Source organism: Camellia sinensis, chromosome 3 (genome assembly GCF_055761805.1).
Source record: "Camellia sinensis isolate YWXY chromosome 3, ASM5576180v1, whole genome shotgun sequence".
Taxonomy (NCBI): Eukaryota; Viridiplantae; Streptophyta; class Magnoliopsida; order Ericales; family Theaceae; genus Camellia; species Camellia sinensis.
In genome coordinates this window covers 80,672,687-80,697,531 of record NC_138963.1, presented here as the reverse complement: position 1 = coordinate 80,697,531, position 24,845 = coordinate 80,672,687, and the positions used below count along the sequence as shown (strand labels likewise).

Genomic DNA, 24,845 nt, shown 5'->3' with positions numbered 1-24,845 from the left:
AATGGAATTGTTTTGCCTCGCAAAACTTGATCCCGTCTATCCAAGACTCTTCCCAGTCTCTCCTCATACGAAGCATCCTCATCTACCTCTAAGTCAGTCCAATCCAACACGTACGATGGATCCTGCTCATATTTTCGAAGCATACTAATTTGAAACACGTCATGAACTCAAAAAATTTGTGGCGGTAACGCCAAACGATAAGCAACCTCCCCAATGCGCTCAAAGATTTCAAAAGGGCCATTAAACCGAGAGGATAACTTCCCACTCTTCCCAAACCGCATCAAACCCCGTCTAGGTGATATTTTTAAAAGACATGATCTCCCACCTCAAAAGACAAAGGTCTCCTCCTACGGTCTGCATAACTTTTCTGGCGACTCTAGGCCGTAGCTAACTTCTTACGGATAAGTACTACTTTCTTCGTCGTTTCCCGAACCAACTTTGGTCCTAACAAAGGTGCATCACCCATCTCAGCCCAACGCACAGGGGATCTACACGGTCGACCATACAAGGCCTCAAACGGTGTCATGCCAATATTCGATTGGAAACTATTATTGTAGGCAAACTTCACTAAGGGTAGGCGTCTCTCCCACGACTCCTTAAAATCAAGGACACAGCATCAGAGCATATTTTCAAGGATCTGAATGGTACGCTCGGACTGCCCGTCAGTCTGAGGATGATACGCAATACTAAAAGTCAATCTAGTGCCTAAGGCACTTTGCAAACTCTGCCACAACCGAGCAGTGAAACACGAATCTCTATCTGAAACAATCGTCACATGGACCCCGTACAACCTCACTATGTCCCTAATAGACAAGTCGGCCAGATAATCTATCGACTCCCTTATGTATATAGAAATAAAATGCGCCAACTTAGTAAATCGGTCAACAACCACCGAAATGGCATCACTACCCCGTTGAGTCCTTGGAAGGCCTACAACGAAATCCATTGTAACATGTTCCCACTTCCATTCAGCTATAGAAAAGGTTTGCAACAAACCCGCTGGCCTCTAATGCTCAACCTTCATTTGTTGACAAGTAAGACACTTTGATACAAACACAGCCACATCCTTTTTCATACCTCTCCACCAAACTGGCGACTAAGATCATGATACATCTTTGTGCCTCCCGGATGCACCGCAAGGCGTGAATAGTGAAACTCTCAGAGTACTTCCTCTCGGCAAGACTCCGGTACAAACATGCGGTCACGGTATCTCACACTCAGGTCGGGATACACAGTCAAACCTCTTTCTACCTTCCCATTGGAAATCTTCTCTCGGAACGATTCCACCTCAAGGTCACTCTTTTGCGCTTCCAACACTCAGTTCACAAGTGTAGGTTGTTCAACTATTGAAAACAAAGCCGCACACTCAATGGACTCGCCCAGTTGCAAGTCAAACTCATTAAGAGTACCCAACATTTTCCATTATCGGATGGCAATAGAAGCTACACTACTAACTAGCTTTCTACTCAAAGCATCGGCCACAACATTGGCCTTCCCGGGATGATAATGCAACTCAAAATCATAATCCTCTATGAATTTCATCCACCTCCTCTGCCTCAAATTCAGGTCTTTCTGTGTAAACAGATATTTCAGACTCTTGTGATCAGAGAACACTTCAAATTTCTCACCATATAGATAGTGCCTCTAAATCTTCAAGGCAAATATCATTGCTGCTAACTCTAGGTCACGGGTAGGGTAATTCCTCTCATGTGTTTTCAACTACCGTGAGCCATAGGCTACCACTTTACCCTCTTGCATCAATACACAACCTAAACCTTCCCATGAAGCATCACAATAAACTGAGTAACTCAAACCCCTCTCCAGTATAATCAATACTGGAGCAGTGGTGAGCCTAATCTTGAGCTCTTGAAACGACTTCTCACAAGTCTCACTCCATATAAACTTGATTTCCTTTCTAGTCAACGTAGTCAAAGGTGAAGCTAGTCTAGAGAAATCTTTCACAAACCGATGGTAATACCCGGCCAACCCAAGAAGCTACAAATCTCGAAAGCATTCTTAGGTTGTGCCCAATCTTGCATTGCTTCTACCTTACATGAATCTACAGTCACCCCTTCCCTTGACACTACATGCCCTAAGAATTTAACCTCTTCCAGCCAAAAGTCACATTTCCCAAACTTAGCATACAACTTATGGGCTCTAAGTAACTCAAGTACTACTCGTAAATGTCCTCGTGTTCCTCCTCAGAAAGTGAATAAATCAAAATGTCATCCACAAAGACAACCACAAAACGATATAAGAATTCACGGAAGATCCAATTCATTAAATCTGTAAACACAGCTGGAGCATTAGTTAGCCCAAAAGGCATTACAAGAAACTCATAATGGCCATACCGCGTACGGCATGCCGTCTTTAGTATATCCTCCTCCCTTACCCTCAACTGATGATAACCCGATCCCAGGTCTATCTTAGAGAAACAACAAGACCCCTTCAACTAATCAAACAGATCATCTATACGACGCATTGGGTACTTATTCTTAATAGTAACCCGGTTCAACTTTCTGTAATCAATACAAAGCCGCAATGCTCCATCTTTCTTTTTAGCATAGAGAGTCAGCGCTCCCCAAGGTGAAGTACTAGGGCAAATAAAACCCTTGTCTAACAATTCTTGGAGTTGAATCTTCAACTCACTCAATTCAGCAGGTGCAAATCTATATGGAGCCATAGAAATCGGTGCCGTGCCAAGCACTAAATCGATAAAGAACTCGATCTCTTGGTGAGATGGTAAACTGACAAGATCCTTGGGAAAAACATCCGAGTATTCACAAACTACCATCGACAATTCAACCCGAATTTCACCACACTCACTACTCAAAAACTTGTAAGGAGACAACTAAGTTCACTCTGCCTACGCAAATCATATGCCAGTGATAAGACTCCATCAACCCAGTCCCCCAAGAAACAAAAGCAATCACCGCTCAAGGTACATACAATAACCTTATGACGGTAGCAATCTATAGCAGCTCGGTATGGCGATAACTAGTCCATACCCAATATGACATCAAAACTAAGCATTTCAATCAATACAAATGCGAAAGGCAATTGACGACCTGCAACCTCGATGTCACAATCCCAACATCCCTGTCTCAAGACAGTTTGACCACTAATAGGTGACTCTATACAAATAGGAGATGCTAACTGTGCCAACTCCAAACCCAAAACTGATGCAAACGCATACGAAATAAAAGAATGGGATGCATTCGTATCAATCAACACATTAGCAACTGAATTGCAAAACAAAAACGTATCTTTTACTACAGAAGAATCAGGTACAAGATCTGGCCCTATAACTGTATACATACATCCAGTAGGCCTCTGCTCAACCTGCTCACCCCTCGGAGCATAAGCCTGGTGCATAGACTGAGCCGAAGAGACTCCCTGATTGGCCCTCGAGGCCTGTGCTGATTGTGCTGGCTGGTGACTCTGTGTTTGTTTCGAACCAGACACACCAGATGTGCCACGCAACTGTGGGCAAAACCTCTTCAAGTGCCCTGCTTGTCCACACTGATAACAAGTGAGACCCTTCTGCATACCCTTCCTCGAACCTAAACTTAGCACTGGAAAGGTAGATCTAGACTGTACTCTCTGAGACTGTTGTGGGTTGAAACCCCTCTACCTCTTAAAAGGCCTACCAACACCCCGAGTTACAAGAGTCGCCGAAATGGCCTCCTCCATACTCTATCCCATGGTTAATACCGCCGCTTCTATATGAGCTTTCGCTTCAACAAGCACACTATAGCTCCTATGACAAGACCCGACAATCCTTTGTCGGATGTCGTCACACAACTTACTCTCAAACTTCGAACAACGAAGTTCCTCAGTCCCCACCAACTCTGGAGCAAATCTGGACAGGTTAGTAAACCATACTTCAAATTATACCAAAGGTATAGTACCTTGGCGCAATTCCACAAGTTGTTTCCGTAATCCTTCCCGTGTAGAAGGAGGGAAATCGTCACTTCCTCGTTTAGGCATCCTAATAAAGATAACCATAGGTATTAGCACTTTTACAAATGTGCCGAAGCTAACTAACTTGCATCCCAACACATTGGACAACAATAAATCACTCCACATAGACATGTAATCACATAAACACATACGAATTTCCTTCCTAGATAATGACCGTCCCACGGCGTCGCTAAAGTTCCAATTAGAAATAGCAGTGATCAGGTGTTCTTTCAATAGGACTTCCACAAACCCGTAGACTCAATCAACATCTTAGGAATTAAATCCCATACTCACATAATCACATAAGCATGTTATCACATAAGCATACAATACATGCTAACGTCTAAATCAAGCGAAACAAACCCATTGTGGTACTAACCACTTCCCACGTACACAAAGTATTCAAACCCGGTATGCTCTGATACCAAGTTGTAACGCCCTTATTTTCATGCCCAAATGGTAATACAATGATCATGGCTCTTTAAAGTAAAACTGATCATAAATCCTCATACTTGCATTACACAATATAAATGGTCTTCATGTAAGAATACATTTTATTCAACAACAATTAATTAAACAACAAATACCCCCAAGGGTTTACAAGTTTCTGAGGCTTGAGCCTGGTTACACAAAACGGTTATTCAAACCCACACATATAAAGCCCTTGGCTTGCAATCAAAGTCACAGCAAATGAGCACATTATACTCTTTGCACACACTTCCACAACTTCAATTAGGTGGAATCACCACATCCTTTCCTGCATAAAAATCCCGTAGGGTGAGCATAAAGCCCAGTAGAGAATTCTTAACAAAGTATATACATTTTATACAAGTCTCAAGAAATGAAATGCTTATGCCATGCCATGCCATTTTGAAAATAAGACACACTTTCATCTTTTGAAAACCAACATGCTCAAGGATGTTAGGCTATTTCAATTGCTCAACATTTATCAAATTTTATTCGAGGGGCGGTAAATACAATGTTGGTAATCCCTAAGTCAGTGTCCGCAAGTAGACTATTCAAGTACTACCAATTTGTCATTTTTACTAGTATCAACTGGAGGGCTCGACACCCATATCTACACCACCTTTAAATCCCTAGGCTGGTGTCTGCAAGTAGACTATAAAAGTACTACCAATTTGTCATTTTTACCAGTAACAACTGGAGGGCTCGACACCCATAATCTACACTACCTGTCAAGACTTACCACTGTATTTACCTAAAAATCATTTCACGAAAACTTGTTTCTCAACATTCTTTTCTCAATGCAAGTTTTCAAATCAACTTTCAAAGTTCAATGTAAACAAATAAATTGATATGCCAATGCAATAATAATCAATACATTACAACAATTCTTCCATTTCCAATTCTTTCACACAATACTACCATTGTGATCAAAATTCCCATTTCTCCGTTCAATACAATTTCACATGATGAATAAATACTTTAATTTCAATTCACCCAAAGGATAACATAATTCTCACATTTCAAACATTTCTAACACTTAGTCATTTCAAGACTATATCAACATCTTTAACAACAATTTCCAATACTCCAACCATTTTCTTGTTCCATGGAAAACCATCACTTATATGTAATAAATAAACAATTTTCAAACATCTTTTATTTTGGCACCCAAAATAAATACAACAACATATTCCAAAGATTTTTCAACATCTTTCTTAAAAATCCCCAATTTCTAGGTTTTCTCACCAAAACCATTCATCTTCAAATATTTGAAAATATCTCACTAAAACATATTTATTTCATCAACATAGTTCAAAAAAACCCCAATTTCTAACTCAAAGGATCAAATAGTAAAACCATTTTCAAAATCGCTCTTTTTCTTGAATCAACAATTATTTTTCAAAACTAAACAAAGGATGATTTCAAAAATCATCTTGATATTGCAAAAACATATATATAACTCAAAGAAAATCCGTACCTCAAGTTTAAAGAAGAAAAGAGTTGAAAACCCCCAAAATCAACGATGATGAAACTCGATCTCCACCGCACACAACGAAGCCTTCGAGAAGTTACACAACTTTGCCGTAGGAACTATGGCCAAACTCCCAATGGATTTGGAGAAATCAAAGAGAGAATATGGTTTCTAGAGAGAGAGGCTCTAGATCTGGATATTTGAGACTTTTAGGGAGAGAGTGGATTGCAAAAAGTGATCTGAAATGTCACTTTCGCGTGCTGATAAAAGGCGGTCCGCTCGAGCGTGAAAAGTCCCGCTCGAGCGTAAGACATAGACTCCCGCTCGAGCGTGAAACCCTACGCTCGAGCTATAAATACGCTCTCCCAGTATTTTCTACAGACACAGTCCCCGCTCGAGCCCCCAAATGCCCGCTCGAGCGTAGAGCAAAGTTTCAAAAGCCCGCTCGAGCGGAGAGCCAAAATTTTGGGCAACCAAGAGTTTGGAAAAACAAGCAATCAACCTTTTCCAAACACCCAACTACGACCCAATAACCAACATTAAGGGGAAAACAAGGGAAGCAAGACATGAATCACCATCTAGACCATACAAACTCGAGTCCAGAACACCACAAGAGACGGGTCAAAACCAGGGTCGCTATAGAGAAGAAAAAATTTGTTTGGTTATAAATTTTAAAAAGAGTTTTGAATTGAATTTTGAATTGAGTTCTGAATTTTTGAAATAAGAAAAGTTATCTGGTTATGAGTTTTGAAAAGAGTTTTCAAAACTTAATTCAAAAATTTATAACTCATAACCAAACACACAACTCAAAACTCTATTGAAAATCCTATTCAAAACTCATAACCAAACTCCTTTTAAAATTCAATTTTAAAAAATAATTATTGAAAAAAAAAATTTAATTCAAAAAATTCTGAAATTATTTTTTTATTCAAAAAATAATTTTTATATTTTAAAAATATAAAAAACAAATATAAATTTTTTTTTTTCAAATAACAAGCAATGGCAAAAAAAAAAAAAAAAAGTTGTTCCGGTCAACCGGCTAGACCTCCCGAAGGATGTCCGAGCGGATGATCAAGTAGTCCAAAAAATTCAAAAACTGTTAGGGAGAATGTCCGGGTAGACGACCGGATAAACCCAATTTCAAAATTCAAAATTTAAAAACTCACTCTACCAAACATATTCTGAAAAAAAAAATTCAAACGTGTGTGTGGAATCAATTTTTGAAAATTATATCCAAACACAACACTTAAATATAGGTGTAGAATTATGATTTCACACCTAAACCAAACACAGCCTATAATTTTATATGTAAGTAGACATATTTTTAAACTTTTAGAAAATGGACAATAGGTTGCTAATAAATAGACAAATATAATTTATTATATGATTATGTTATTTCTAACATAAAACAAACTAAATTGCAAAACTTATAAGACAAAATACATTTATATTGCATTGTAAATATAATTTTTGTAATTTTATTGCACTTTTTTAAAAATATATTCTACCATAGTCTATTTATTACTTATAAATAAATTTTATTTTATTATTTAATTTCAAAATTAATTTTTAATTATTTATTTAAACCCATGCATAGCACGAGTTTTATGGTTTTTGAAATAATTTTAAAAAATTACACCCATGCTATGAGGATCCATTAAGCAAAGATGAGTGTGAGAGAAGAATAAGAAAATGGCTCAATGTAAGACGCCAAAACTAATGATTGTGAGAAGATCTAAAGTTATACTTGGTAGATAAATGATGATTTCAGGAAGATAAGAGAATAAGGGTCACTAATAATTCATTTTGTCAGTTTTATTTTGTTATTCAAATTTTTGATTAAAACAAATTTTGCTAGATTGAGTTTCACAAAAAATTTATTATTATTATTACTATTATATGGCATACTAAAAAAAATGTAATTAGTGAAAAATAATTATTATTATTATTGAGTTTCACATAATTTACGATATCATCTAATTTATAGCAAACTAAAATTATGAAACTCTTACAAAATAATAATGTATTTATATTTTATCATAGATATAGTTTGGATAAATTACCAGTAGGCCCTAATAGTTATATTTAATTCCCATCAAATCCTATTGAAAATAATTTTTAATAAAATTGTTGTTAAAAATATTTTTTTTGTGACAATTTTTTACATACGTCGCTAAAAATTAATAATTAGTGACTTTTTTTTGTCATGATTTTTATAAATTGTCTAAAACTTACAATTATGACAAATTTTTTCCATAAGACCTATTAGCCAATAAATCTACTTGTTAGGATTTACACGTAAATACCCCAAATAGTTTTTGTTTCTAAAAATAAAAATTAAAAAGTGTAATTTTATAACTTATCATAATTTTTACTAATTACTGATTCATGCTATTTAGAACTTAAAACATAATATTAATGGTTGGAGAAAGAAGAAGAAGAAAAAAACATAAGCGAAATTGTAAAAAAATAGTTAAAATTTAATTAATTATATTTTTTTATTGTTTAATTTTAATTTTAAAATTAATTAATTATTATTTATTTAAAACCATGCATAATACAACTATTAGGCTAGTACATGAAATTGGAAAACCTCACACTCCCTGCCCTCCTCCCCCGCCCGGTGAATCCAGCTTGTATACTTCATTTAGGGTTTGTATGGGAAGTGATTTGACTTTTTGATTTTTTTGTTTTTTTGATTATTTTAGCTTAGGGCTAAAAAGTCTCGTTTGAGAAGGATTTTTGACTTTTTTAATTTTTTTGTGAAAAAAAGAATGTACATATTATGGGTTAGATGTAATGTTTTGTCGTATTAGATTAAAAGGTCTATTTTATTTTTTGTGCCTATTTTAGTCAAAAAACATGACTTTTTTCTTCCCAAACGGAACCTTATTTACAATTTTAGTTTTTTCAACTTAGAAAAATGTCTACAAACAAAAGGTATGAATCATATATATTTTTTTGTTTTAATATATACAAGTCTGAATCCAAATTATCTAGAAATTAAAGGTATGAATCACTTTTTTATTTTTATTTTAATATAGCTGTCACCAAACAAGTCTGAATCCAAATTGGATACTTCATTCATTTACTATTTGTTGTCAAAAAGCTTTTTCATAGTACAACGTAAGATGGCTTTTTTTATTATTATTTTATTTATTTATTTTTTTTATCTACGGAAGTCAATTATTAATTGTTAAATTAGTCTTAATGAAAGTTTGTCTCTTTACCTTTACAAAGCACTAAATACTTGTATCATAATTCAACTTCCCCTTAAAAAGAGTTAAACTCATAAACTCTAAACTAGAATTAAATTTTTAAAAAATTATAGTGACCCATTAATTAAATCTAATTGGTTATACAAGGATAGATGGCTTGTCATAGTACTATATGAGAGGGAGATTCATAATCTAGCTTGGGCCGTGGTAATGTCTGGCCTGAGAGGACCGAGCATGTTTGGGTCGAGCTAGCCTGGGCCGATCCAGGGTTAGCTCGCACAGTTAGAGTCCTGGGCCTATTTGGCCGAGATGATGCTCTGTTAGCCGGGTTCTATTGTCCGCACGTTCTACTCGGCGCGCTAGGTCCTCCGCATACCGACCTAGCTTAGCAGGAGCTCGGTCATGACGGAGTGCTGCTAAGCTCGGTCGTAATGGAGCTCGGTGAGGAGCACTGCTTGTTTCGTTAAGTGACATGGTCTAGAAGGCCGGGGTAGCGTCGCCGGACTGCCGGATCGCTCCATTGCCATTTGGCGTTCGGATTAGGTGGTGTTGAGCTGGATTTGCGTTGACATGTAGGAAAGTGCGATTGGAGAGGAGCTCCACTCGTCAGCATGTGAATGGACGCAGAGGTGAGCGTTGAAAGTATATAAACAGGACTGCACCCCCCATGCTGGGGATGAAACATCATCTAGTGAGAGATACTCATTGTGATTTACCCTCTCTCTCTCTCTTTTTCCTTTCTCTGAGAGTGTGCGCTAACTTGATCGTCGGAGGGGTTTTCCGACAACACATCGCCGGGTAGCTCACCTTCGTTGTGTCCACAGGACGATCGGAGGAAGACACAGCTTGGACGTGAGGAGTACAGGTGGTGTCAAATATTTCCTTCCCGTACAATTGGTGTCGTCTGTGGGAACAACTTTTGAGCAGACATAACCTTGCCCTCCAAGCTCATCGGGTCACTCTTCATGGCAAACAACGACGAAGTGCCATTGTCTGCCATCAACGGTGTCACCCCAGAGTCAGTCCGACGGAGAGACGGACTTCCTGCCATTCCGAATATGGCGAACCTGGAAACTTCCCCGGGAGGTCTTCCAAGAGATGCACGTGATAAGCTCGCCAAAAGCTTTGGTCACTCGCGGAGCCCAGACGAACATTGGCGGCGAAGAGAGTCGCACGCTCGACGCTTGGAGCACAAGTTGAGGGACCAAGACGTTGTCATCCAGAGAATGGCGGTAGAGATGGAACCTCTCAAACAGCAGGTCAAAGGGATGGATGTTGCTGGAGTGGGAGACCACAGTGAGCGCACCCAACCCCGTCACTCAGGCAGCCAGAGCCAGCGGCACACGCCCTCCCTTTCTATCACCAGAAGCTATAGGGTTGGAGACTCAGACACTCCTGCAGAAAAGTCTAGCACGCAAGATAGTACCTACCATCCCTCACGTCCGTCGAGATATTCCTACTCCATTCGTTCAGAGGACTTGAGAGATGTCTTAAAGGAACGAGCTCGTCGACGAGAGGTTCAAAAGGTGCCAGCACTACAGCGGATGTCCTACGGAGGTCACGCCAGTGAGGAGGTCATAATGCCACCGCCCCGTTCAGCCGTGCCTGTCCTTCTGGACACAGATTTGGCGAGACTGAGCACCACCCACTTCTCCCTTGAGATAGAGACCACACCTCTCCTAGCGGGCTTTCACCAACCCAAGTTTACGATTTATGATGGAAAAACCGATCCGTACATGTACATGAGCCACTTCCGGCAGGTCATGGCCGGACACAAGCGTAATGACGCTCTCATGTGCCTTATTTTCCCATCAAGTTTGGGCGAGTTGGGCTTGAAATGGTTTGAGAGGCTTCCGGAGGAGAGCATTGAAAGGTGGCAGCAGTTGGCGGAAGCATTCGTAACTCGATTCAAAACTAACACCAAAACGCCAAAGGAAGTGGACCACCTCCTGAGCGTCAAAATGAAGTCGAGCGACACCCTCAAAGCATATAACGCCAGGTATTGGGAGACCTTTAATGAGATTCTAGATTGCCCGATCAACCTCACAATCACCCAATATAAGCGCGGTCTCCCGATCGGACATAGACTGAGGGACTCGTTCACAATGAACCAACTGACTTCCATGGGGCAACTCATGCAACGCATCAATGAGCACATCCGAGTAGAGGATGCGGCGGCGGCGTCCACTCCGAAGACGAATTCGGTGGCAACAGACAAAAGGGTGGCTGGCAAGGTACACGCGGTCGGGTAGGAGACGAACCGTCCAAATGACCGTGCGGGGGAATCTGACCGTGGTCCAAATCGCAGAAACTGGGGTAGAGGTCGCCGCAATGACCAAGCGGAATATCCCCGCGATGACATAGCTGATGCAAACAAAAAGTTGAACACTGGGACGGGCGTCACCACGGCATTTAAGATTCCAATTTATCGTATACTTAGTGAGATCCGCGACGAGGATTACGTCCGGTTTCCCGCTAAGTTAGGCGATGCACAAAAGGGCTTTAATCCGCAGTACCGTGGCACATTTCATAGGGAGTGAGGGCACCAGACGGAGGACTGTTTGCCCTGAAAGCAACACTTGGAGGAGTTAGTCGCAGCCGGCCATTTAGGCTTTTACATTGACGGGGGCGTTAGAGCCACGCACCACACCCCGGCTGTACCAAATGGTTCGGATGACCTTGAGGCGCCCCCCCAAGGAGTGGTTTATGTGATCCACGGTATTGTGGAGCCGGCGCGGGTTTGCGAGCTCCAAGAGATGATCAAAAAGGCTGAACATATGAAGGAAGTTTTGTCAGTCCAGCCCACGATCAAGAGGGGCAAGACCAATGAGAAAAATGTGATTAGCTTCTCAAGTACGGACCTTGAGCGTATTCAAGCGCCGCACAATGATGCCTTAGTAGTCACCCTTCGCATCAGAGACTTCGATGTCAAGCGCATCTTGATCGACTAAGATAGCTCGGTTGAGATCATGTATTATGACGCCTTCAAGCAGCTCAAACTCCGGGATACAGACTTGGCTCCGGCAACTTCGCCACTAGTTGGTTTCAACTCACAACCGGAGTGGCCGATGGGAAAGATAATCTTACCGGTCAAAGCCGAATCCGTGGTTAAGCAAGTGGAGTTCTGGGTATTGAAGGTGCCGTCCACATAAAATCTGATCCTCAGTAGGGGATGGCTTCACGCTATACAGGCGGTAGCGTCAACCTACCACCAGGTTATGAGGTTCCCCTTGGCTATGGGGGAAGTTGAGGAGATGTAGGGCGATCAAGTCATGTCGAAACAGTGTTTCGTGGCGATGAACGGGAGCCGAGCTGCCAAAGGCTTCGTTCAAATGATCGAAGGTCTAGGAGACCAAAGTGTCCTTGATGACGTGGGCACCAGAGCCGAGGAAAAGGCTGTTGAGGAGTTAGTGGAAGTACGGATCGACACAGAAAGTTCTAACTAGTTCTTTTTGCTAGGATCAAACCTGATTGCCCAGGAAAGAACCGAGATGGTAGAATTCTTGATGGCGAATATCGAAATCTTTGCATGGATGCCATACGACATGCCTGGTGTTGATCCAAGCTTTATTTGCCACCAACTTAATGTTTTCCCGAATGCACGCCCTGTCGTCCAAAGAACAAGGAGATCGACCCTTCATCATATCGAGGTAGTGGCAGAGGAAGTGAGGAAGCTGCTAGAAGCTAGGGCCATCAAGGACGTGCACTACCCTCGGTGGGTTTCAAACACGATCGTAGTGCCCAAGAAGAATGAGAAGGGGCGAGTTTGCATTGATTACAAGACGGTCAACCGGGCTTGCCCCAAAGATAGCTTTCCTCAGCCCAGAATAGACCAGTTAGTGGATCTTACGGCCGGGCATAGCAGGCTCAGTTTCTTGGATGCCTATCGCGGTTATCACCAGATCGCCATGCATGCTCCCGACCGCGAGATAACCTCTTTCACCACCCAAAGGGGACTATTCTGCTATCGAGTCATGCCTTTTGGTTTGAAGAATTTCCAAAGGATGGTGACCAAAATGTTCGCTCATTTGTTAGGCCGGACGATGGAGGCTTACATCGATGACATGGTGTTCAAAAGCAGGCAGCAGGCTGACCACTTATCCGACCTAGCCGAGATGTTCGCCATTCTTAAACAACACAAGCTACGCCTGAATGCGTCAAAATGTGCCTTCGGCATGGGATCCGAGAAATTCTTGGGCTTCCTAGTCACAAACCGAGGCATCAAAACGGACCCCTCACAAATCAAAGCCATATAAGAATTAAAGCAGCCCAACTCGACAAAGGACGTGCAGCATCTAGCCGGTATGGCAGCTGCGCTTAACCGATTCATAAGTCGGTCATCAGATCGATGCCGCCCTTTCTTTCGAGCCTTGAAGTCCAAGTTTTTGTGGGACGATGAATATGACAAGGCTTTGGCCGAGCTCAAGGCGTATTTGTCTTCCGCCTTATTATTGGTGACACCCAAGCCCGACGAAGAACTTTACCTTTATCTGGTAGTTTCTCAACATACAGTTAGTGCGGTGCTTGTCCGATTAGAAAGCATCCAGCATTTCCCTATATTTTACGTGAGCAAGACCTTGCTACCGGCAGAGTCGAGGTATTTGCCGCTGGAAAAACTTGTTTTGGCAATAATGATGGCCTCCAAGAAATTGGCACACTACTTTCATGCTCACACAATCGTCGTGTTAACCGAATTCCCCCTAAAAGCCTTGTTTGAGCGGGCGGATTTCTCCAGTCGAATTCTGAAGTGGGCAGTCGAATTATGACAATTCGACGTCAAGTTTCAACCCCGAACGGCCATAAAAGCACAAGCATTGGCAGATTTCGTTGCTCAATTCTCGCCTGGAATTCACCAAGCATGCCACATGGCGATGTTGGTGACACGGAACTTGTGCTCCCGTCCATAGAACCTCCAGTCGGAATAGTACTGTAGCCTGGCAATGCGATGATGGACTCGGGAATAACAGACCAACCTGTTGGGTCCAATGCCGTATCGCCGAGGGGGAATGAAGACGTGTCCGTTGAAATAGACAGCAACGAACCTAAAGCCGAACAATCGAGCGATCGTGATCCCATCAACTTTCAACCGTCCCAGGACCCCTCAGAGTGTTGGAAACTCTTCATCGATGAAATGTGAAAAATTTTTGTAGATAAAGCCTCAAATCGTCACGGCGCCGGGCTGGGCATTGTTTTGATCTCGCTGGATGGTTTGACCATCGAACACTCCATCACACTTGGATTCCCTGCGTCAAACAATGAGGCTGAGTACGAGACACTACTGGTCGGGCTTAAGAGCGCACTCTAGTTGCGCACATTCGAGCTGATGGTTTACGGCGATTCCCAACTTATTGTCAACCAAGTGTCTAGGGTCTACGAAGCCAAAGATGACAGAATGACCAAGTACCAAGCTCTGGTGAGAGAACACATCAAGCGATTCCAAGCAATAAGGGTCCAACAAATTGGTCATGAAGAAAATGGCCATGCGGATGAGTTAGCCGGTGTAGCTTCCATGGTCAACAGTTCATCTCCCAGTCCTCTCCTGATTGAGTTTCTTCCAAGGCCTAGTATTGATGAATCTGAGCAGCCAGAAGTACTCTGCGTCGAGCTTGGCCCCTCTTAGACGGACTCTATTACCCTTTTCCTGAAAGAACGGACCCTTCCGGCCGATAAAAAGGAAGCGCATAAAGTCCGGGTGAAGTCAGAGCGGTTTTGGCTCTCTCCATCTGGCGCTTTATATAAGAAGTCATTCACCAGTCCGTACCTCAAGTGTGTCCATCCAAACAACGTGGAAGCTTTCCTTTACGAGATCCATGAGGCATGTGCGGCAATTGTATCGGGGGGAGATCTTTGGCCTACCGCGCTATTTTGCAAGGATACTGATGGCCATGCATGCAGGCAGACGGGCAAAAATATGTTAGGAAGTGCAAAAAATGCTAAAAATTCGCCCACCAAATTCACCAGCCAGCCAGAGAACTTCTCCCCCTCACAAGTTCTTGGCCATTCGCAATGTGGGGGTTGGACATAGTGGGGCCACTCCCAACAGCGCCAGGCAACCGGAAGTTCTTCATTGCGGTGACAGATTACTTCACCAAATGGGTTGAACCTGAGCCCTTAGCGACCATCAAAGACAAAGATGTCAAACGGTTTGTTTGGTAGAATGTGGTAACACGATTTAGCGTCCCCAAGGCTTTGGTATCTGATAATGGCACCCAGTTTGATGGGCGACTGTTTAGAGGATTTTTTGAGGACTTGAAGATCAAATTTTACAATTCCACCCCGGCTTACTCTCAGTCTAACAGCCAAGCTGAAGCTTCGAACAAGATCATTCTGGATGGGTTGAAGAAGAGGTTGGAGAAGGCCAAAGGCAAATAGGCCAAGGAGCTCCCTAGTGTCCTCTGGGCATATCGAACAACCCTGAGACGTTCAACTGGGGAAACTCCTTTTGCCTTGGCATATGGCATGGAGGCGGTCATCCCATTGGAAATCGGCATGCCCACCATCCGCAGCGAAAGTTTTGAGCCCGAGTTGAATTCTGAAGCCATCGCCTTTGAATTGGACATAGTTGACGAGCGCTGAGAAAAAGCTTTCATCCACGTGGTCGCATACCAATAAGAATTGTCCAGAAAATACAACAAAACGGTGCATCCCAGACCGTTTAAAGTCGGGGACTGGGTTTTAAGAAAGGTGATGGGCAACACACTGGTGCCAAGCGAAAGCAAGCTAGGGGCAAACTGGGAAGGGTCTTACAGGATAATCGATCTAGCGAGCAAGGGGGCATACCACTTAGAGGACTTGGATGGCAAAGGCGTACCTCGGCCATGGAATGCGGCTAACCTCAAACTGTACTATTTTTAGTATTTGTCTTTTTTTATGTAGTTTTTGTGGATGGACTTGTTTTCCTTATACTTCTGAATGTAATACTCTTTTTGCCAATGTAATAAAAAAGAATTATCTTTGCTGAAGAAATTTGTTGTAATGTAATGACTGAGGGGCCTACTCTTGTGTTTTTAGCCGAGATGGTTTACCCCAGCTAAAAGAGTTGGTGATTTGCCTAATTCGAAGGCTCTAGCCGAGATGTTTTACCCCGGCTAAAAGTGTTGGTGATTTGCCCAACTCAAAGACTCTAGCCGAGATGAGTTACCCCGCTAGAGGAGTTGATGATGTGCTCACCTCTTGTGATTCTAGCCGAGATGTTTTACCCCGGCTAAAAGAGTTGGCGATTTGCCTAACTCAAAGGCTCTAGTCGAGATAATATACCCCGGCTAAAAAAAGTTGATAATGTGCTCAACTCCTGTGTTTTTAGCCGAGATGTTTTACCCCGGCTAAAAGTGTTGGTGATTTACCCAACTCAAAGACTCTAGCCAAGATGAGCTACCCCGGCTAGAGAAGTTGATGATGTACTCAACTCTTGTGTTATACCTCGGCTAACCGAGTTGGTGTTTTCCCAAGATGTTTTGTCTCGGCTAGAGGAACTAATGATTTATTTTACCGTTGCTACCAAGATGTTTATCTCGGCTTGTGTTCACGGGTTGTTCAATTCCATCCACTTTTATCGAAGAAATGAATTAAGGATTTTTGGCTGAGATACTTTTCTCACCTGGCAGAAATAGTACGGCTGAAAAATTAACAATATCAGCACATTACAAGAGTATAAGCAAAACGAACCCTTTTCATTGCTGAAGAAATGAAGTACATGTGGTGGGGCGAGTAGCCCGGTTACATACCAAAAAGACAAAACAAAAAAAATTAATAATAATAATACTGAGCTACACCAAAGGGGAAAGGTCGGCGAAATCGTCACCAGTGCCCTCTGCAGCAGCCTCCAGATCAACCACGGAGGAGATTTCTTCGGTGCCCGACTCCACCTGGTCTGCCTCCTTAGGGTGGTTTTCTTCCTCGGCATCCTCCTCGGCGTCATGTCCGCCTTCCTCATTGGTCTCCGCTTGCAATGCACTGAAGATGTCGTTTGCGTATGGCACCATGTAGGCTAGTAGAAAGGCAACGGGTGGAGAGGTAAACATCTCAGTTCCAGATCCTTGGCCGAGCTGTTCACAAGCAGCCTTCCAGCCAAACTTGAAGAATATGTCCTTGGTGGCCTCGACTTGCTTGGTGTAGCTGTCTTCAGCCTCCTTGAAACCTTGATTGGTTGCCTCGTCCACTTCATCTTTCTTTGATCGCTTTAACGCTTCCAGTTCGGCCCGAAAAGCGTCTCTTTCCTTCTCGGCAGATCCAAGTTGGCCGAGCAATTTGGAGTTGTCAGCATTTGCAATCTCCAAAGAAGCCTTTGACCATCCCAGCTCGGTTTGAAGGTACTCGACCTGGCTGGTGGTGTCGGTCACCTTTTACCAGAGTCTATGAATCCGGTCCATCACAAGATGTTGCTTCTGGATGGCCTGTAAGAGGACGTGTTAGAGTTTAGATCAGAAGAGGACTAGCCATGCAAACACTTAACAAATTTGAGGAAGTTACAGAGTTCTTACCCAGGTCATAGACTTAACCGAGGACTCCACGAGGCAGGTGTCGGGCACGTGGTCGCTGCCGGTGATGTCGCTCGGCAGGAGCAATGCTTTCGTTAGGTCAAAAGCTAGGAGATGCTCTTTATCGCCTTTGACCAAGGCGTTAGCCGGGATCTCCTTACCGCGGTGCTTCAACTGCGGCTATCATAGGGGAGTTGGCTCTAAGGCCACCGCTGGTTGCTCAGTGCTCAGTTCAGCTGCAAGCTCGGCAGATGGGTCAGCAGACTGAGGTCTCTTTCCTGCTTGGTGGCTTTCCTTGCTAGCCTGGGCCGTAGCGGTCGATGCCAGGGCGATCACGATCCCAAATGATTGACCGGCAATCGACGCGCGAGGGGGGATGCTAGGCAACTCGGTAGATATGGCGGTGATGAGGTTCTTGATACGGCTCCATTTGGCCATTTCTTCTTCCTCGGTTAGCCGGATTAAGGGGATGTCCGGTAGTGTTGGATCAGGCGGAGGTGATGGTGCCCGTAGAAAGTCTATGACTTTGCTTCTGCGAGGTGCCATGTATCGATAGCTCGGCACGTAACCGAGAAGGTCGCGACAATCTCGGTCACGATACCGCAACACAACTTTGATGAAGGCCTCGTTAGGGTTGAAATAATTTGCTTGCAAGGCTTCGATAGCTGCAAGGAAAAGAGCAATTAGTACAAGATTATAATGGAAAATAATTGGACCGGTCAATGAGCACGGCTTACATGTCGAACCGAAGTTCTTGCTAATGTACCAGCCGGGCGCATCAGCCGTCTCCTAATTCCTTGATACCTAGAAAAAGTCATTGTCATGCATATCTTTATCCGGGGTGCCGATCATAAGCTTTTCTTTGCCTGGTCTAATCTTCAAATAATAATTAAGCCTGTCGCCTGTATGGCACAGGGTGTATTGGCGCAAAATCTCGGCTAGCCCTAGGTTCAAGCCAAGCCGATTGTTTAGCTCGGCTACCCCATTTATTATTCTGAAGGTGTTTGTTGAAACTTGCGTTGGCGCTAGCCCGGTGCGCCTCAAGAACTCACACATCAAGGGCTAGACCGGGAAACGTAGGCCGCCCTCTATTATGGAAAGCACGGTGAAGGGGCATTGGTCTAATCTACCCCATAGGGTGGTGTCCTCTACGCTGAGCTCAAGGTGGACATCGGCAGGGATGCCATATTCCTCCCGGAACACGGCTAATGCACCCGGTGTGTTAACGAGGAAGTGGTAACTCCCCGTGTGAAGCCGACTGGTTTTAGCACGGCTATGTTGGTTTGGCAAAACTTTCATATGATGGCTACTCGGCCTTTGAGAGCCTCAGTGATGGTTTCTGGTCCCCTAGGACTCTGCAGTAAAAGCCAAGTGTAAGTGGTAGCGCGGTCGCGCAAATGAGCTCGGTTTTAGCTCGGTCACAGGAAGTGTAGTAGTACCTCAGTCACTACTGTGCACCTAGAAGCTCGGCGGCTCGAGCGGACTAGATATTAGCCCGCTCGAGCGGTTAAGCTTTCTGATTAGATTCCCACCCGTCTCACAAACTTCCAACTTGCTCGATTTTATTATTTTTTGAGATCAAATGAGGTCCAGAAGCCCGGTCTGCCCCAGTTCCTCACGTGTTCATCACAGAAAATGAAGAACAGTTGAGGGAGAAAGGGCAGAGGTGGTTTTTGGGGGGCTACATCCTAAAACCTACTGCTATCGTGCCCTAAACTCAACTATGACGATCACAGGCCTAGAAAGTATGAGTATCAAATAAAGAACAATGAAGAGATTCGAAGAACTTACAGGTTTGGAGGCGAGAATCGGATCCACAAGCGCAGAAACACTCCTGAGCGTCAACAGCAATGCCTAATCCACCAAATGAATGCTGTGATGTGGGCAAGAATAGTGTTTGGTAGAGGGGGTTACACTGTAGATTTGAGTCGCTGGGTTGTCTGAGGAGAAGGACAAACAATAAGGAAGAAAGAGGAAGGGGCAAACAATATGCATAGAGGAGAAAAAGAAGCGCCAAAATTCGAATGTGAAGAGGTGGCTGGGTTGGCTATTCGAGGCCAATGAGTGAAGGATGCGTGTCCATAATGATGGCGAGGTCAGTACTGAAGAGACATGTTGGCGAGTCGAGGCACCGACCGAGCAAGTCCAGAGGCCGGGCATTGGGATTAGTGCAATTAATGTCTTGCAAATTAAAGCCGGGCAGATGAGTGACCCCGGTTGGATCGAATAATCCCAGTCACGCTAGCGCGGACGGAATTAAGGAGCAATTGAGAGGAAGATTCATAATCTAGCTTAGGCCGTGGTAATGTGCTGCCTGAGAGGACCGAGCGTGTTTGGACCGAGCTAGCCTGGACCGTACGTGTTTGGGCCGAGCTAGCTTGGGCCAATCCAAGGTTAGTTCGCACGGTTGGAGTCCTGGGCCCATTTGGTCGAGATGATGCTCCGTTAGCCGGGTTCTATTGTCCGCACGTTCTGCTCAGCGCGCTAGGTCCTCCACACACCGGCCTAGCTTAGCAGGAGCTCGGTTATGATGGAGTGCTGCTAAGATCGGTCATAATGGAGCTTGGTGAGGAGCACTGCTTGTTTCGTTAAGTGACACGGTCTGGAGGGGTTTTTCAGCACGGATCGCTCTATTGCTGTTTGGCGGTCAGATTAGGTGGTGTTAAGTTGGATTTGCGTTGACATGTGGGAAAGTGTGATTGAAGAGGAGCTCCATGCATCAGTATGTGAATGGACGCAGAGGTGAGCGCTGAAAGTATATAAATAGGACTGCACCCCCCATGTTGAAGATGGAACATTATCTAGTGAGAGATACTCATTGTGATTTACCCTCTCTCTCTCTCTTTTCCCTTTCTCTGAGAGTGTGTGCTAACTTGACCGTCGGAGGGGTTTTTCGGCAACACACCGCCGGGTAGCTCACCTTCGTTGTGTCCGCAGGACGATCGGAGGAAGACACAGCTTGGACGCGAGAAGTACGGGTGGTGTCAAATATTTCCTACCCGTACACTATATAAGAGAAAGTTATAGAAGGATAGATGAACCAAGAAAAATCCCAATCACCTAGGAAAACATTGGAGACAATGGATTTCTTGAGCTTGGTTTTGTATCTATTGTTAACCTTCACACTCCTCAGAGCCCTCATTTCACTTGTAAGACCAACCAAACCCCAAAATCCCACCCGGACCAACCTCACTTCCCATCATAGGCAACCTTCTCAAACTAGGTGTCAAGACCCAAACCCGTCCCTATAGGTTTAGCACCGTAACCGGCCAGTAACCCGTGGATTACCAAAGGCCTCTGAACAGGTTATCAAATAATAAGGGGCTGCGGAAGCAATAATATAAAATAGACAAGGTCCAATGAGCTGTGATAACGTACGTGGGACAGAATATTTCAAGAATTATTTATATATACATAAACATGCCAATCCAGATACACAATATTTACAAGGTATTTACAGAATGTACTTTCCAAGATCTGACTTTGTAGAGCATACACAAAGACTAGCATGAATACAAAAAAAACAGTCATGACTTTAGGTTTCATTCGGAACCTCCTCGGGAGGCATTACAGTTGGCTGACAAAAACAAAACAGGAGGCTGTCAACTCTGGCCCTGGTCATGTGCCGGCTCACCTACATACATAATATAAACTGTGAGCGAAAGCCCAGTAAATAATAACAAAGTAAAGGGGTTTTATGAATGATATCCAGCACAAGTTAGGATCCAGTATTTAAATCAGAACATATTCAGGCTTCAAAACAGAAAGGTTATAAAAAATATATTTTTTATTTTAAGATTTAATGTGTAGCCTTATTAGTAAATTTGTATTAAGGTATAATAAGAACTCAAAATTTAAACTTTTATTTGGGCGTACTTAATATTTTTTTAGGTGTAAATGAAAACCCCCACAGTTAATCAGGAAGGTTATAAAAAATTAAAAATTAAAAATTAAAAAAAATAATATACACAAATGTAAAAAATAATATTTATAATATGAATCATTACTCGATATAATTGGCATGGCATGATACGCTTGTTTGGAGAGGATTTATTATTATTATTATTATTATTATTATTATTATTATTATCAACAACTCATACCTCTGTTGGCCCGTTATTGGCAACCAATTTGAAACCAGGCCTCTAAGGAAACAAGGCCGTGGGCTTACTTTCTCGCTTTATAAGGTTGCCCAAGGTGTTGCCAATGGATCGACTTTTCCATTCTCTTTTTGTAAACAGCCCATCTTTTATTTTTCCACCTAAATTTGAAGATTTACAATGGCTGGAATATAATTTTCTCTTTAAAGTTCCAAAATATCTTTGTTGGTGTTTAATTTTTGTCAAACTAATTTTAATTTTTTTTTAAAAAAAAATTGAGAAAATAATTTTTGAAAACTCAGCCGAACAGAGCCCTTTTCCGATTTGGCTAGGCTAGGCTTTAGAAGGAATTAGTGTGCTGGTTCATTAGTTTACCGACAATGCTACGTAACTCAAATTTTGTGGCTCAAAAGTGGCTCAAATGACCAAAACGACGTCGTTTTGAATACAGAACAACATAAAAATGGCCAAAACGACGTCGTTTTGGCCATTTGAGCCACTTTTAAGTCACAAAATTTGAGTTACGAGACATTTTCCTTAGTCTACTTATCTCTTATTTGTATGGCTATGTTATGTGGTTGGTTTTTTGTTTGGTTAAAAGTCATTTCATTTTACTCTGTCTTATGATGACATGGTTCTAGCTAGGTTAATTGAGTTATTCTAAATCCTTCAAGCAGTGCAATAATTTGAGATCTTAAATTGTCTCAAATTTAGTGAACTCTAGAAAATTAAGTTGGACTTGTCATTTAAGAGTATCTGTTAGTTAATATCATGACAATGCCAAAGACAAATTTAAATTTGACATATTAAACTATCAAGATTTAGAATACAAAAATGCTAGAGGTCCCAAAAATTCTACCAAAAGTTTTACCAAATGTCTCACATGGGTGTGGGACCCACATGGGACCCACATTGTATGGGTCCCACACCTATGTGAGACATTTGATAAAACTTTTGGTAAAATATTTGGGGTCTCTAGCATTACTCTTTTCTAACAGTAACAGGAGCTCTTAGGGCTATTTTTAGCATTTTTCTTTTCTTAATATCATGATTTTTAAATTATAAAATAACCATCATCCCACTGATACCCGCCCTCCTCCACCCCGCCGTTGCCATCTCTGCTGTGACTTGTTACACATATCTTATCTTATAGTTAATTTTGTGACATATTTATGTTGATGACAGAGACTATATAAATTAGATGCGAGGAAGTTTATAGTGGGAAATGTTGGACCAATTGGTTGCATTCCCTATCGGAAGACAATCAATCAACTAAATGAAGATGAGTGTGTTGAATTGCCTAATAAGCTGGCTCTTCAGTACAATGCTCGATTAAAGGATCTGCTAGCTGAGCTAAATGACAACCTCCCTGGAGCCACATTTGTTCATGCAAACGTGTATGATCTAGTTATGGAACTCATCAAAAACTATGCCACATATGGTGAGCATTTTACTAACATTGAGCAATATTATTGAAACCATGCCGGATTCACAACAGCAAGTAGGGCATGTTGTGGAAATGGAGGCCAATTTGCCGGGATTGTTCCATGCGGACCACAATCAAGCATGTGCTCTGACCGCGACAAGCACGTGTTCTGGTATCCTTACCATCCCAGTGATGCTGCCAACGTTATCATTGCCAAACAACTTATCGGAGGAGACCACAAATACGTGTCTCTGATGAACATTCGACAACTCCGAGATCTCTGAGATGTTGTAATTTTCTTCGAAGTTGTGTGCCTGTCTGCAGTTTGCCCCCCTCCTCCTTTGAAGAATTTATGTTGAATAGTGAATGTACTTCTATAATCAAGGCTTCATTGAATGTGGATTTATTTAACGATTAACAGCAATATATGTTTCAAGTTTTCAACTTCTTATGGTATGGTGAGTATATTAGTAAAGATTGAAAGTGTGTTAGCAAAATTGTTAATAAGAGTGTCAGTGCTCCTAGTGTTATTTTGTTTTTAATTTTAATTTAATTTTTTTAAAAAAAAACTTAGCTGAAGACATTAAAAGTTAGTGCAAAATACTTAGTAAAATTGTAACATCCACGGGCGTCTAAGCATTTGGCTTGAGATTCTCAAAAAACTTAATTTTATGACCAAAAAAATAAATAAAGTACATTAAATTCGAGGAAAGTCTATGGTACATTTTGTTCAAAAAATGTACGGTACACAAAAAATCAATGGCTAGGATTGAGCCGCATCATTAAATTGATCATAACTTAGTCATAACCACATCTCATAATCAATACCATTTTATTCATAACTAATATCACATATTTCATAACCACATCTCATGACCAACACCATTTTGTTCATAACTAATATCACATATTTCATAATCATAATGACATATCTCATAACCAACACCACTTTGATCATAACAAATATCACATATCTCATAACCATTGATCACATATCTCATGACTACTACCCACATAAATTATAACCACATGTCATAATTAGTCCCTTTGAGTCATAACCAACATCACATATTTCATAACCACTATTCACATATCTCGTAACCATGACCTTTTTGTCATAACCAACATCACATATCTCATAACCACTAATCACATATCTTATAATTAACACATTTTTGCTCATAACCACACCACTTTGACCATAGCCAACATCACATATCTCATAACTACTAGTCACATATCTAATAACCAACATCACATATCTCATAACTACTAGTCACATAACCAATGTCTCATAACTCATAACCATTAATACATATAGCATAACCACACCATTTGACACCACTTTGCTCATAACCAGTACTCACATATCTCAAAACCACTAACACATATAGCATAACCAAACACCCTTTGACATCACTTTGCTCATAACCATTACCCACATATCTCATAACCACTAACACATATAGCATAACCAAATACCCTTTGACACCACTTTGCTCATAACCATTACCCACATATCTCATAACCACTAACACATATAGCATAACCAAATACCCTTTGACACCACTTTGCTCATAACCATTACCCACATATCTCATAACCACTAACACATATAGCATAACCAAACACCCTTTGACACCACTTTGCTCATAACCATTATCCACATATCTCATAACCACTAACACATATAGCATAACCAAACACCCTTTGACACCACTT

At 42.1% G+C, this 24,845-nt stretch overlaps 1 pseudogene; it reads left to right on the top strand.

Moving 5' to 3' along the window:
* Positions 1-20,956: 20,956 nt before the first annotated feature.
* LOC114276748 (GDSL esterase/lipase At2g23540 pseudogene) lies at positions 20,957-23,407 on the top strand (annotated as a pseudogene).
* Positions 23,408-24,845: the final 1,438 nt, after the last annotated feature.